Source organism: Colobus angolensis, unplaced genomic scaffold, assembly GCF_000951035.1.
Source record: "Colobus angolensis palliatus isolate OR3802 unplaced genomic scaffold, Cang.pa_1.0 Scaffold285, whole genome shotgun sequence".
NCBI lineage: Eukaryota > Metazoa > Chordata > Mammalia > Primates > Cercopithecidae > Colobus > Colobus angolensis.
In genome coordinates this window covers 3,439,664-3,454,787 of record NW_012116099.1, presented here as the reverse complement: position 1 = coordinate 3,454,787, position 15,124 = coordinate 3,439,664, and positions in this window count along the sequence as shown.

The window sequence follows — 15,124 nt, the reverse complement described above, 5'->3', positions numbered from 1 at the left end:
AAAAAAAAAAAAATTAGCCAGGCATGGTGGTGGGCGCCTGTAGTCCCAGCTACTTGGGAGGCTGAGGGGCAACAGAGCAAGACTCCGTCTCAAAAATAATAATAATAATAATCCTGAACCACGAAGATCTATGCATGCATCATGCTCAAGCTACCTAGGAAACCAGCAATCCCCTTATGGGCTCACTATGCACATCACTCCACCCCAAACCTCACCTGTCTTCTCTCCCTTATGGTAAAAATATGTACTTACCTGTCTTTCCCTTAGTGTATTTTATCTGTCGCTCTTCCTGATATATTCTCTCTACTTTATGTTCCATATCCTTAATATTTACTTAATTACAAAACTCCAGGCTCTGAAAACATAACATTTAAATAAGATATAGTACCTTAAGGAGGAAGACAACATGATCAAATTATCCACTAAGAGTCACTAGTCAATACAGAATAAGTATCAAGGATCTAAGGAAAATTAATCCATAAATTATAGAATTAAAACCATGGAATTAGATATCCCTGGGTTCCAATCAAATGCGTAATGTGAGATCTTGGCCAAATCGTTTAATCTCTTCTGCTTTCATATTGGTTGACATTTAAACAAAAAAAGTCATATCTACCCTGTAGGATTGTTGTTAAGCTTTTGATTGGTGATCTATGGCCACAATAATGCTGCTTAAAAACATGCACAAAACCTCTGTGCTTTACAATCATAAACACGCCTTCTTGTTTATGTGTCTGTGGATTGGCTGGGAAGACCTACACATCTGGCCTGGTCTTGACTGGCTCTGGCTAGCTTGCTTATGTATCTTAGGTGAGTTGGTTGGTAAATCAGATCTGGCTGATTGTCTTATTCATGCTGCTGTAACAAAATACCGTTGACTGGGTGACTTAAAACCATGGAAATTTATTTCTCATAGTTCTGCAGGCTAGGTCTGAGATCAGCATGCCAGCATGGTCAGTTTCCATTGAGGGGCCTTTTCCTGTTTGCAGGCAGCCAATTTCCTACTGTGTCCTCACATGGTGGAAGGGACAGGGAGTTTTGGGGGTCTCTTTTTTTTTTTTTTTGAGATGGAGTCTCGCTCTGTCGCCCAGGCTGGAGTGCAGTGGCTGGATCTCAGCTCACTGCAAGCTCCGCCTTCCGGGTTTACGCCATTCTCCTGCCTCAGCCTCCCGAGTAGCTGGGACTACAAGTGCCCGCCACCTCGCCCGGCTAGTTTTTTGTATTTTTTAGTAGAGACGGGGTTTCACTGGGTTAGCCAGGATGGTCTCGATCTCCTGACCTTGTGATCCGCCCGTCTCGGCCTCCCAAAGTGCTGGGATTACAGGCTTGAGCCACCGTGCCCGGCCTTGGGGGTCTCTTATATGAGGGCACTAATCTCATTTATGAGGGTCCCACCCCCATGGCCTAATCACTTCCCAAAGGCCTCATCTCCTAAAACCATCACATTGAATGTTAGGATTTCAACATCTGAATTTGGAGGAGACACAGACATTCAAACCATAGCATTGGTCAAGGATGGCCTCAGCTGGGAGGGTTCATCTGTGCTTCACATCATCTCTCAACCTTCAGCGGGCTCCTTCATGCTTGTTCTGCTGGTGGCAGAAGGTCCAAGAAAGAGTGGTGCCAACTTCTCCAGATTCTCAGTCCCATGCTCTTAGATGCTGGGCAATGACCAACAGTGACTGGACCTGTGCAGCTGGATCACCAGTTGCTTCCTGCAGGAATGTCAGGCTTACCACATAGCTGAGTTTCTGGTTCATCCTATAGGATCTGACTAACATAAATGCCAATGCTTAGGAACCCAGTATCTGTCTTAAAAGAGAAGCTGCTAAATATTACATGATACAAAACTGGAAGTGCTAGGAGGCAATCCACTAGGACATCACCTTTGAGCAGTAGAAAATAGGACACAGGAGGGATCAGGCAAGTAAATAAATAAATGTCCTCATCATATTTCCTTTCATGGACTGCTCCATGGGCAATGTTTTTACAATACCTGAACAGAAACATCACATGGGGCTAAGCTCCTGCCAGACAATCTATGCACAGATCATCATGAAACAATGACTAGTATAATATCCTCTGACCTTGTTTCACCCTTCTCTGCCTCTCTTCCTTTGTCTTCACCCTCTCTCGCACCTCTTGCAATCTTGGTCTCTGACTTTTTCTAGGCAACTCTAGCTGAAACAAATACTTTTATTGTTTATCTTGCGCATATATTGTGTATCTGTAAATTGTATAATGAACCATCTTAAGATAAACAATAATATATCAATAATATATCAATATTTGTCTAATGATTAAAGCTTATAGGAGCTACCTCCATACAAATAACATGTGTGTGTAGTCCACTCATAAGGAAAAATCGAATGCTTTCATGATTAATTAGTAAAAAGTGATAAGACTGCTTCCTGTACAGTTTGCAAATAAGGCATTGAGGCAGGTGTTGGGGGAAAAAAAAAAAACTTGCTTTGGTACCACAGTTAGTCAACTTTTAGATCAGGTCATAGTCATGGAACTGGAAATGTTTTACAAAATAGATTGAGTCAGTGGAATGAATGCAACTGGCCTGCAAAGCTGTGCACCCCTGACATACAAAGTCCGGAGTTCAGAGAACAAATGGCTTTATTTTATAGTCTACATTTTCCAATAGCATCTAGTTGTCCTTTTATATCTGCCTTTAATCCATATCCCTCCCTTCTCAGATTGTGACCATGTCTAAAGCATTTCTCAAATTGAGAGATAAAAACTGAGGAAAACAAAACTTCTCAGGCTACATCAATGGACTAGCAGGGGAGGGAAGTTTGCTTCCTGTCCTCAATATCTCAGTATTGGAGATCCTCAATATCTTCAACATCTATGAAGAGATAGTTGTTCTTGAGTTAGAGGAGGCTGAGGGTGAGGTGGGCATGATCAGGGTAGTGACACTATCAAGTTATCTGTTGAGTTATACCTTAGCTGCTGTGTCCTCTTCAGTTTAAGAAAGAAAGTGTAAGGTGAAGTCTGCAATATGACTTTGAGAAGGAGCCAGACATGAGTTCAAATGTGGGCTCCCATCTTTACTAACCTTGTGATTTTGAACAAGTTGTATCATTGACCTTTCTTTAGTCCTATAATAAATAAGAACATCCTTCTCGACTAGTGTCTTAAGTAAATCACCTCTGCGATGAAGATTCATGAGCAAATGATTTATTAAGGAATTGCTCTCAGAAATAGTGAGGGAAGCTAATAGAAAGGAAGGAACCAAAGCAAGGAAGGAGAATGATTGTGAATTACAATCTCAGCTTGATCCCAAAGGAAGCTCTAGAGTATAAATTATAACCGCAGTTGGTCCTACCTCAAGGCAAATAAGATGATCTTTCTTACTTCAGTACCAATCCGTTATTAGTTAAGGCTCGCATCTGCACTTGTAAATTAAGAATAATATCAATATTGCTGAGCTATTTGAATTGTAAATTTTGTTTTTAAAGCACTTAGCAAAATGTGCCTAGTATAAAGTAAGAATGTAGCCCGTGCCAGGTTGTTTATAATAATGATTGTCACTACTAGTGAAGAAATTGAGCAAGTTGCTTCACATATCTAGCCAAATCAGAGCCTTGAAATACGAGACATGTGCTTAATTATTTTCCTTTAAAATCTCTGTCACATAAGTGGCATACTTATACTCCAGGTCATTTGGTACCTAAGTTCTTCTGGGTGACTCAAATTCTAAAATGAATTAGAAATAGAGTGAAGAAGCACACTACCCTTGAACCCTTGAACTTGAAACCAAGAAAGTATGAAAGGAGATCCTTTATATTTATTTCAAGAGGCATCCATTTCAACCTCTAGGTTAAAACAGTCCCAGGAAATTCTGTCTTTGTTTTCAGATTCTCTCCTAGGTCAACTCTGTAAATGTTTCTGGGTTTTACATTACATTCCATAGAGAAAAACTTGAGCTGACACTTCTTTTACATTTTTATGTTTGTGTGGCTTAGATCTTCTTATAGTTCCTGTTGATAGCTGCCAGTCATTCTCCCTTAGGGAGCGAGATTTAAAATTATCATCAAGAACAAAGGCGCATCCACCAGAAATGTAATATCTCTAAAACTTGACCTTCTTGAAGTTCAAAAAACAGAATCACTAAATTGAAAGGAAATCCTTCTGTGTAGGGTTGACCTTATTGACTAAAATGAGGACCAGAGGTTCAGTCTGCCTTCCAAGTGTGTTGTAAAGAGGAAGAACAGAAAGAAACACAAGGAAGTGGAGATGAGGCTCATTCGGTGGAACCTGGTACCACAAATGTATTGAAGTTTACTCACTTTGCTGCCATGGGGAAGTGCCCCTGCCACCTTCCATGTGAATCCCACTATAACTCCTACAACCACATCCACAGCAACAATACTCAGCAATGACTCTGAGGATAACACTCTCCTGGTATGTTTCCATATTTTTAAAATATATTTGGAACTAAAAAGTGAAGGGTCATAAAAAAGTCAACAGTTGCACCTTTAAAGAGCTAAGATCCAAGTACTTAGAAGCTTTCATCACATTCTGATTCTTCACCTCCTGCCATGTGTTAACTCAGAGCAGAGTAGGCAAAGACAAAGTCACCTACTTTAGTGAGTGGGTTGTCACACATCTTGAGCCATGTCACAGATACCATACTAGGTGCAGGCATATTTCCTTCAAGAAGCTTATAGTCCACATGGGAGATAAGGCTTTCGAATCGGTTGATATAGTGCCAAATAAGTAAATTTTATTATGGTTATATGGGTTTAGTGACTGAAGAAATTATTGAGAACCAGGCTCATCTTAATAATAATGTTTGCAAGGCAAACATTATGGAGGAGGTTTATTTTGGAGAGCAGCTTTCTATAGTCAGGCTGAGAGGAGCAGAGGAGGCATCCCAAGCTTAGGGGCTGCATAAGCGATGGCACAGAAGAAAGGAGTTTACGAGACATATCTGATGCACAGTGGGCTTACCTGCAACAAAGAGTTTACAATAAAAACTTGAGATATTTTAACCAGGGCTAAATAATCTTTCAAATATTTTTGAAATGTCAACGTCTTCCCTTATTAAGCAATCACTGGTTGTTGCTTAAGTTACTATATTAATTATTTATTTCTGCATAACCAACCACCACAGACCCAGTGATTGAAGACAATAACCATTTTATGTATTCATGATTCAGTGGAAAAACCATTTGAACTGTACGTAACTAAGCAATTCTTCTGTTGGTCTAGTCTGGAGTCACTCGTGCAGCTTGGGTCATCCAGCAGCTCAAATGGGGGTGGCTGGTTTTGATGCTTCAAATATATGCTTCTGTTTTAGAAACAATCTAAAGCAAGCTTGTCTATCCCACAATCCATGGGCCACATGCAGCCCAGGACAGCTTTGAATGTGGCCCAACACAAATTCATAAACTTTCCTAAAACATGAGATTTATGCATGGACCTTTAAAAAAAAAATAGCTCATCAGCTATTACTAGTGTTAGTATATTTTATGTGTGGCCCAAGACAATTCTTCTTCAAACGAGAACCACGGGAGCCAAATGACTGGACTCCCCTGGTCTAAACCCATAGAGGCATTCACACTGGGGCATACCCTCCCCCGCCCCAATTGCACTATCTCCATTTCCGAGTCTAGACTCCTGCATTTCTTTTACTCTGCACTAGTGTTACTGAAAAGTGGTCCCAATTCAGATCCCAAGGGAAAGTTCTTGGATCTTGAGCAAGAAAGAATCCAAGGTGAGTCCTGAGTGAAGTGAAAGCAAATTTATTAAGAAAGTAAAGGAATACAAGAATGGCTGCTCATAGACAGAGAACAATGTTCCTGAAAGCAAGAGGAGGAACACATCCACCTTAGGTACGATGCTTGTTTACATATAAGATAACAAAGCAAAAAATCATGGAGAGATGTGCTCTACTACAAAGGCTCGTGACAAAGGATTGTTAATCTTTGTGTAAGTACTGTCTACTGCAAAAATCTATATTATTATCATTAAAGTGAAATGTATTCTTACACTAAGAATGCTTTTGTTCTTAAGATACAGGAACATCAGGGCATTTCCTGGGTCTGTTAAGTTCTGGATCTGGTAAGTCCTGGATCTGTTCAGTAAACGTTATTAACCTGTGCCCTTAACCATGAACTTCCTGTGACTAAGAATGCCTAACTTTCTGGGAATGCAGCCCAGCAGGTCTCAGCCTCATTTTACCCAGCCCCTATTCAAGATGAAGTGGCTCTGGTTTGAACCTTTCTGACACTGGGTGGGATCTGGTTCACTGATTTTGCTTTTCCATTAGTGCCATGGGGAAGTCTCTGATGCCTTTAAGTAATATCCAGAGAGGTAAGAGTAATGGGTCTGAAGAAAAAATATTTATCTTTTGCCACAGTGAAGAAATTCTAAGTGAGATATTAAAATTAGAGATAAGTCTATCCCACTTACCCAACCTTAAAATAGAAAATCCCAACTGAGTGTGGTGGTGAGTACCTGTAGTCCCGCTGTCCAGCTACTTGGGAAACTGAGGTGGGAGGATCATTTGAACCTAGGAGGTCAAGGCCAGCCTGAGCAACATAGTAATACCCTGTCTCTTAAAAAATCCCTTAGCATCAGAAATGTTCTGGAATGTTTAGGTCAAGAAGAGATCAACACTGCTTGTTCAGTACATTACAATAAGACACAGAGTCCATCGTCTTAGGAGAACATCACCATGATGAGCCTGAACAACAGTGGTGACATTTTCTATTCATTAGGGAGAAAACAAATCTGCATGGTCCTGTTATATGTCTGCAGGCTCTGGCACAGGTATGAAAAGGACAAATATCAGCACTTTGTCCACCTTTCTCCTTTTGGGCTTAAGCAGGAGATTCACAGCATACTAGCAGCACCTTTTCTTCTTTACACCTGCAAGATAATCTGTCAATATCTGAAAGTAATATTTATTTTCATTCACTTTCAGTACAAAAATCTAATTCCTTAACCTCCCAGTATTTGAAAAAGTTGCCACTTAGTGGTCTGAAACAGGATCTAACTAAATGGCACCCAAATAAGCTGAAATTGTTTATGTGCTGTCTAAAGGAATCCTAAAAAGCCTTTTAAACAGAATACGTTTATCTCAGTACTCTGCGTACAGTCATTTACCCAAAAGTGCTGTGGAAGGGTCCTCAATGTGTTTCAGAAATGTTCATTCATTTACTTCTCAAATGTCTTTATTAAATCTACAAGGAGAAAGAATTTACTGCCATTTTAAAAAAGAACTGCATTGGCATCTGCTTATATCCCCTTTGGCCTCAACCCTGTGGTGCACATTGACCTGACATCTGAATGTCAATATTTGCATCTCATTGCCTGAGGGCTTCTCTTGCTATCATATTTCTCTGCCTTTGTGCACAGCAGGCAGAAAGGGCTGGAGAATTAAGTTCCCCAGGAGTAGTCATCAACCAATGACTGACAAAAATCAAAAATCAGTTTCCCACCCCCAGCTCCTTCTTGTCTCTGGCCGGATAACTCTGAGGCCCATATTCTCTACTGGCCCCCAGAGTTGCCCAAAGCGTTAAATTCCAGTGGCACATAGTGGCACCAATCTTGACCACCCACCCTATATCACTTGCTTTGATGTCCTGGTGCTTCTTGGGTTATCTCCTAAATAAACCACCTGCAAATCCTTGCCTATGATTCTTCTTCTGGAGGAAACAAAACTAAGCCAAACAGTTTGTTTTTAAATCAGATCTATTTGGAGATTGGGGTCCAGAACTCCTTCCATAAGACCATGATCTTTTTACTATACTTAGAATTGTGGAATTTATAAATTAGAAGAGAACATAGAGAATTTTATTCTAAAGCCTTCATTCTACAGAGGAGAAAACTGAGGATCAGAGAGGTATAGAATTTGCAGACATGAAGCTTCTTGGTAAAGTGAAGCATTATTTTGTTCCCAGAACAGCTCTGTCTATACACACTAAGCCATACCATATTGATTGTTTTGAGAGCATCTATAAATTTTTTTCTTATTGAATATGGCATAATTAAAATAATATACTCCAATAACGGAGAAAGACAAACTTACAGATAGCAGGAAAAAATTAGCCAGAAGAGGAGATGGGGATGGAGTAGAAGAAGATAAAAACAGGTTAGGTAAGCAGGGGAAGGTTAAACTGAACGAAGTGGCCCTCAGTTTCAGACACCCACTGGAATCACTTTAGTACCTATTAAAAATACTGAATTCTGGATCCATTCCACAGGGATCCTGATTTAATTAATTTGGTGTGCAGCCTTGACATAGGAACTTAATAAAAAAGTTGACTCTAATGGGTAGCCAAGATTGAGAACCACTGGTTTGGTGTAACAAACTGCACAATTCTTCCATTATTCAGATAAGAAATCATGTTGCTTCAAGGAGGACCTCTCAGTAGGCAAAAGAACCTCCAAAAATATTTAAAAATTTAAAAAAGAACAGAAATTATAAAAATATTTGAATTTTTTAAATTTACATTTAACCAGTGAACACTTATAAAGGGCACCATGCAATATATTATAATTAACTTACAGTGCTTGTTTTAGACCAAAAGATGGCTCCAAAAGAGTTCCATGTCCTAATTGCTGGGACCTGTGAGTACATTACCCTACATGATAAGTGGGACTTTGCAGGTGTAATTAAATTGAGGATCCCAAGAGGGGGATATTATGCCGGATTATCTGAGTGAACCCAATGTAATCACAAGGGTCCTTATAAAAAGGAGTCCCAAGTATTTGGAGTCAGAAGAGGAGATGTGAGGATAGGAGCAGAGGTTAGAGAAATGCCACTGTTGGAAGAGAGATGCATGCCTTTATAAGCCGGAAAAGGTAAGGGATGGATTTTCCTCTAGAGCCTCCTAAAGGGAGGCAACCCTGCCAGCACCTTGATTTAGCCCTCTAAGACACGTTTTCAAACTTTTTTTTTTGAAGACGGGAGTCTCGCTCTGTCGCCCAGGCTGGAGTGCAGTGGCGCTATCTCCACTGACTGCAAGCTCCGCCCCCCGGGTTCCCGCCATTCTCCTGCCTCAGCCTCCAGTGTAGCTGGGACTACAGGCGCCTGCCACCGCGCCCGCTAATTTTTTGTGTTTTTAGTAGAGACGGGGGTTTCACAGTGTTAGCCAGGATGGTCTCGATCTCCTGACGTCGTGATCCGCCTGTCTCAGCCTCCCAAAGTGCTGGGATTACAGGCGTGAGCCACCGCGCCCGGCACATTTTCAAACTTCTGATGGTCAGACCTGTAAGATAATACACTTGTGGTGTTTCAAACCACAGAGTTTGTGGTAAATTGTTACAGTGGCAGTCGTAAACTAATGCAAGGCTGGTGGTGTGGGCTACTAATCAGATAATTTTAAAGTTGTTTGATAGACATTTTCTTTCACTTCTATACCCCAATGCCATCCCCATAAGTAATGTAATCTAAAGATAATTTTGAAAAACCTGAAATAAAAACCCTTTGTGACTGTGCAGCTGAGGCCAAATGACCCTCTTGGCCCTCAGTGATAAGTTCTGATTCCAAGGGCAAAAGATGATGTTGCAGATGAAATAAAATAGGACATATGCTGACATTTGCCTAAATATTGTGCCCAAAAAAGAGAATTAGAGATTGTAAGCAAACATTTGTTTATTCATTTATCTATTCATCCATTAATTTATCCATTCAACCAATATCTATTGGATCCTGCTATTGTGTTGGGTAGGGGGTGTGATCCAGTACAGTTAGGGTTGCCAGGTAAAATACCAGATACCCAGTTAAACAAATTTTAGAAAAACCACAAAAACGTTTTTGCATAAACGTGTCCCAAATATTGCATTATGTTTATGTTGTTTGGTGTTTATCTAAAATTCAAGTATAACTAGGCATGCTGTATTTGTATGTGCTACATTTGGCAATCCTAGGTATAGTAGTTCTCAGCCAGTATACCAGGATACACTGCTGTGCTCCTGGTAATTTCTTATTATATTTTGTGAATAACCTATTTTGATAGAAATTAGGCCAGATTTTCTCTCGTGCGTTTAATTCTAATACGTAGTTTTGTTCCAAGGAAAGACTAGGCTTTAACAGGTCATTGAGTCAATCAACTAATATATTTTATACCCACTAGGGGCCAACCATCATTCCAGCTACTAGAAGTAAAATGTTGACTGAGCCAGGTAAAGTTCTTGTTCTCAAGGAGCATGTTTCTTTGTTATTATGATGGTTGAATAAATTATCATAGTGCTAGAGAACACAGTAGGTGTTCAGTAAATGTTATAGAATGACTACTTTGAGTACTGGTGACTTAATGCTCTACCTTCAAAAGGCTCAACTTCAAGTGAATAGGTTAGTCCTGCCCACATTGTTCTGTCATAGGCCCAGGAAGAGAGAACTGACTAGGTTCTGTTCTCCCTCAGTGAGATAAGTTTCTAAGTGACAGTTCAGGGAGTGAAGTATGGTGGACTCTGTGATGTTTGTTTGTAAGTCAAAAGCCCCTGATGAGACATTGCATTTTTTTTTTTAACCTTTTTAACCCATTATAGAGCTGGCCATAATTCCTTAGAGGTGGGAGTCCTAGTCATGCAAATATTCCCACTGACAAGTTCACTTAGTGAAATACAATTTATTAACGTACTTTCCATGCACGAAGGAGATAAACTTGTTTTCACAGTTGATTGATTTTTATTTGCTGGTCTTATAGCCTGAATCCTTGCTGAATTTTATTTGCTTTGATACATTTTTGTAGATTCCTTTGTATTTTTTACTTATTTTAATTTTTAATTTTTATGGGCAAATTTTACGGTACATTTTAATAAATATTTTAATTTATAATAGGTATATATATTTATGGGGTACATGAGATATTTTGATACAGGCATACAATGTGTAATAATCACACCAGGATAAATAGGGTACCCATCAACCCAAGCATTCATCATTTCACTGTGTTATGAACTTTCAAATTGTACTCCCTTGGTTGTTTTAAAATGTACAACAAATTGTTGCCGACTGTAGTCATTCTGTTGTACTATCAAGTATTGTATCTTATTCATTGTATCTAACTATATTTTTGTTCTCGTTAACCATCCTTACTCTTCTCCTTCCCTGACTACCCTTCCTAACCTCTGTTAACCATTATTTTACTCTCTATCTCCATCAGTTCAATTGTTTCAATTTTTAGTTCCCACAAATGAGTGACAACATGCAATATTTGTCTTTCTGTGCCTGGCTTACTTCACTTAACATGTCCTCCAGTTCCATCCATGTGGCAAATGACAGGATTTCTTTTTTTTTTTATTAACAGAGTCTTGCCCTGTTGTCTAGGCGGGAGTGCAGCGGCGCAATCTCAGCTCACTGCAACCTCCGTCTCCCGGGTTCAAGCAATTCTCCTGCCTCAGCCTCCCAAGTAGCTGGAATTACAGGAACCCACCACCAGGCCCAGCTAATTTTTGCATTTTTAGTAGAGACGGGGCTTCACCATGATGGCCAGACTGGTCTCAAACTCCTGACCTCAGGCGATCCACTTGCCTAGGCCTCCTCAACTGCTGGGATTACAGGTGTGAGCCACGGTGCCCAGCCTCATTTTTTTTTTTTTTTTAATGACAGAATTAGTACTCCATTGTGTATATTTACCACAATTTTTTTATCCATTCCTCTCTTGATGGGCACTTAGGTTGACTCCAAATCTGGACTATTGTGAATAGTGCTGCAATAAGTGTGGGAGTGCGGATATCTCTTTCATATACTGATTGCCTTTCTTTTGAGTATATAGCTACAAGTGCGATTTCTGCATCACATAATAGCTCTATTTTTAGTTTTTTGAGGGACCTTCATACTATTCTCCGTAGTGGCTGTACTAATTTACATTTCCACAAACCATGTACAAGGGTTCCTATTTATTTACATCCTCACCAGTATTCGCTATTGCCTGTCTTTTGGATAAAAGCCATTTTAACTGCAATGACAGGATATCTCATTGTAGTTTTGATTTGCATTTGTCTGATCAGTGATGTTGAGCACTTTTCACATACCTTTTTGCAATTTGTCTGTCTTCTTTCAAGAAATGTCTATTTATATCTTTTGCCCATTTTTAAATTGAATTATTACATCTTTTTTCCTGTTGAGTTATATGAGCTCTTTATATATTCTGGTTTTTAATCCCTTGTCAGAGGGATAGTTTGCAAATATTGTCTCTCATTCTGTGGGCTGTCTCTTCACTTTGTTGACTGTTTTTTGTTTTTATTTTGTGTGGGGTTTTTTTTGGATTTTTGTTGGGTTTTTTGTTTTGTTTCGTTGTGTTTGTTTGTTACTGTGCAGAAGCTTTTTAACTTGATATGATTAATCTCATTTGTCCATGTTTTATTTGGTTGACTGTGTTTTTGGGGCATTACTCAAGGAACTTTTCCCTAGACCAATGCCCTGGAGAGTTTTCCCAATGTTTTCTTTTAGTAGTTTCAAAGTTTGAGGTCTTAGATTTAAGTTTTTATCCATTTTTATTTGATTTTTGTGTATGGTGACAGATAGGGGTCTAGTTTCATTTTTCTGTATATGAATATTCATTTTTCCCAGCAGCATTTATTGAAGAGACTGTCTTTTCCCCAATGTATGTTCTTGGAAACTTTGACACAAATGAGTTAACTGTAGATGTATGGATTATTTCTGCATTCTCCATTGTGTTCTATTGGTCTATGTGTCTGTTTGTTTGCCAGTACTCATGCTCCTTTGGTTACTATAGTGCTGTAGCATAATTTGATGTCAGGTAACGTGATTCTTCTGGTTTTGTTCCTTTTCCTCAGGATGATTTTGGCTAGTCTAGGTCTTCTGTGATTTCATATACGTTCTAGGATTATTTTTTCTATTTCTGTGAAGAATGTAATTGGTATTTTGATAGGAATTGCATTTAATCTATAGATTGCTTTGAATAGTATGGGCACTTACACAATTTTGATTCTTCTGACTCATTTACATGAAATACTTTTCAAATTTTTGTGTGTTTTCTTCAATTGCTTGCATCAGTGTTTTATAATTTTCAGTGTAGAGCTCTTCAATTTCTTTAAATAAGTTTGTTCCTTGGTATTTTATTTTATTTGTAGCTCTTGTAAATGGGGTCACTTGCTTAATTTCTTTTTCAGATTGCTTGCTGTTGGCATATAGAAGTGCTACTGGTTTTCGTATGTTGACTTTGTATCCTGCAACTTTACTAAATTTGTTTATACATTCTAATAGGTTTTTGGTGGAGTCTTTAGATTTCTAAATATAAGATCATATTATCTGCAAAGGAAGATAATTTGACTTCTTCCTTTTTAATTTGGATGCCCCTTATTTCTTTGTCTTGACTGATTGCTTTAGTTAGAACATCTGGGATTATGTGGGATAACAATGGTGAAAGTGGACATCCTTGTCTTGTTTCTTAATCTTAGAGGAAAGGCTTTCCATTTCTTTTCCCCCATTTAGTATGATACTGACTGTGGGTCTGTCATATAAGGCTGTTGCTGTGTTGAGGTATGTTCCTTCTATACTCAGTTGTTTGAGGATTTTTATAATGAAAGGATGTTGAATTTTATAAAATGCTTTTTCAGCATCAATTGAAATGATCACATGGTTTTTGCCTTTTATTATGTTGATGTGATGTATCACATTGATTGATTTGCATATATTGAACCATCCTTTTATCCCTGGAATAAATCCCACTTGGTCATGATAAATTATCTTTTTAGTGTGTTATTGAATTCAGGTTGCTAGTATTTTTTTGAGGATTTTTGCATCAGGGTTCATCAGAGACATGGGCCTGTTTTCTTTTTCCGATTTTGTCTTTGTCTCATTTTGGCATCGGGGTAATATTGGCCTCATAGAAGTAGTTTGGAAGCATTCCTTCCTCCTCTATTTTTTGGAATAGCTTGAGTAGGGTTGAAATTAGCTCTTTAAATGTTCGGTAGAATTCAGCAGTGAAGCCATGGGGTCCCGTGCTTTGCTTTGCTTCGATTCATTTGATTATGGCTTCAGTCTCATCACTTGTTATTGGTCTATTCAGGTTTATGATTTCTTCATGATTCAAGCTGGTTAGGTTGTATGTGTCTAGGAAATTGTTCATTTCTTCTAGCTTTTCCAATTCATTGGCATATAGTTACTCACAGCAGTGAACTAATTATCCTTTGAATTTCTGTGGTATCAGTTCTGATATCTCCTTTTCATGTCTGATTTCATTTCTTTTGATCTTCTCTCTTTCTCTAGTCTGGCTAAAGGTTTGTCAACTTTGCCTATCCCTTCAAGAAACAAAATTTTTGTTTCATTGATCTCTTATATTTTTTAGTTTCAATTTCACTTACTTCTGCTTATATATTTATTCTTCTCTTTCAATAACTTCGAATTTGGTTTGCTCTTGCTTTTCTAGTTATTTAGTATTTATCATTATGTTGTTTAATTGAAGATTTTCTACATTTTTGATGTTGCTTATTTCTATAAACTTTCTCCTTTGTCCTATTTTTACTACATCCTATAGATTTTGGTATGTTGTGTTTCCATTATCATTTGTTTCAAAGAATTTTTTAATTTTCTGCTTAATTTCTTAATTGACCCACTGGTAATTCAGGAGCATATTGTCTAATTTCCATGTATAGTTTCCAAAGTTCCTCTTGATACTGATTTCTAGTTTTATTCCATTGTTGTCAGAGAAGATACTTTATGTAATTTCTCTTTTTTTAATTTTTAAAGACTTGTTTTGTGACCTAATGTATGACCTATTCTTGAAGATGATCCATATGTTGAAGAGAAGAATGTATATTCTGCAACCAGGGGATGTAGTGTTCTGTGAATATCTATTAGGTCCATTCGGTCTATAGTGCAGATTAAGTATGATGTTTCTTTGATGATTTTTTTGTCTAGATGATCTGTCCAATGCTGAAAGTGGGGTGTTAAAGCCTCAAGCTATTTTTATATTGGAGTCTACCTCTCTACCTCTCTTTAGCTTGATAATATTTGCTTTATATATCTGGGTGCTCCAGTGTTGGATTATATATATGTATATACACACATACATATATAATTGTTACATCCTCTTGCTGAATTGATTCCTTTGTCATTGTATAATGGCATTCATTGTCTTTTTTGTAGTTTTTTTATAGAAATCTATTTTATCTGATCTCAGTATAGCTA